Source organism: Atta cephalotes, assembly GCF_000143395.1.
Source record: "Atta cephalotes unplaced genomic scaffold scaffold00012, whole genome shotgun sequence".
Classification (NCBI taxonomy): domain Eukaryota; kingdom Metazoa; phylum Arthropoda; class Insecta; order Hymenoptera; family Formicidae; genus Atta; species Atta cephalotes.
The window spans coordinates 3,681,829-3,683,392 of NW_012130076.1; positions in this window are offsets into that span (position 1 = coordinate 3,681,829).

Here is a 1,564-nt window from a genome sequence, read left to right on the forward strand (position 1 = left end):
ACTGTCACTCTCTTTCTCTCTTATTGTTTCTCTTTTTCTTTCTTCTAATTGTAAGAGAGCACAAGTCACCAAAAACTCATTAAATAATACTATATAATAAAACTTCTTTTTTCTCTCCAAAGTGCGATAGAATAATTTTCGAAGATTTTTTTCGAGCTGAACACGATGCTGTTGGCAGAATTTATCTAGCATATCTTGATTTTGGGTAAATTGGAATTAAATGGGAAAAATAGTGTTTTTGGCTTTTTAACATTTTTTTGTGGCAAGAGGAAAACTAGTTCTAAATAAATTTAACGACATCTAAAAAAGTAGAGTAGAGCGGGGCTATTTGAGCATAAGGAAGCAAGTTGGTCAAATGCAATATCTAAATAACCAAAATATATATGGATACATGTATAACATAACACAAAGATAGAGATTACTGTGCCTTAATACAACAATCTGGCTGTCAATACTCAAATATGTGCGCTTTTTCATTTTCATTTTATATTAAAAGCAAAATTACTAGATGAGTATTCTTTTTGATCTACATGATAAATAAGCAAGTAATAACAATCAAATATATTTTTTGGATATAATTTATTATCATATTCTTTAACTCTAATGTTCAAGTAGCGATTTTATTTACGATTTTATTTTTAGTTATAAAAAAGTATTTTAATCAACACCGAGATGGAGTTTGTTGGCCCAGTATGTTATTAGTCATAACTAACCTCATAAACTTACGCAACAGCTTAAATGAAACCTGTCTTTAACAATGATTTTTATTCTATGTTAACAATTAAACAAATATTTTACGATTAATTATTATAGTAAAGAATAAAGATTTTAATTTTTTTTATTTTGTTAATTAGAAAAGAGAGTATTATTATACAAATTATTATATTTAAGATTATTATATTTAAGATAAAAATAATAAAATTTGATTAATATATACATAATTCTTTCATGTTTTTAATAATATATAATTTCATTAAATGATTACCTTAATGGTTCAACTTATTTTTCGAGGACCCCACAGGTGGGACATATTGATTCACTTTGCCTTGTAATTAACATAATTTTCTTCTTATTTACGAATATATTAAGGATTTATAAGTATTAATTATAAGTAATTAATTATTGAGCCAGCTGAACATACAACGTTTTAAAGCATTTACCATTAGTCTATCGTGTAATTGTGTATTGTGTAAAGATTTATAATAATTTAAAGAATAAAATGTCACACGCAAATAGCCCTCCTATTTGTGTAACAAAGATTTATAATAATTGTGACACTTTCTCTTTAAATGATTATTTAAATATTTGCATTTGACAAAATTATTCTATTGTATGATTATTTAGATATTTGATCAAATTAATCTACTCTACAATTCAACTACAATTCAACTTCTACAATTCAAAGTTTTTCAAACTTTGATTCATGATCATACGATTTTTTTTATTAAGTTATAGCGATTCGAATTTTATGCTTTCTGCAGCATTATGTTTACAATTTTAAACACGTATAACACGAGTACACACACACACACACACACACACACACACACACACACACACACAC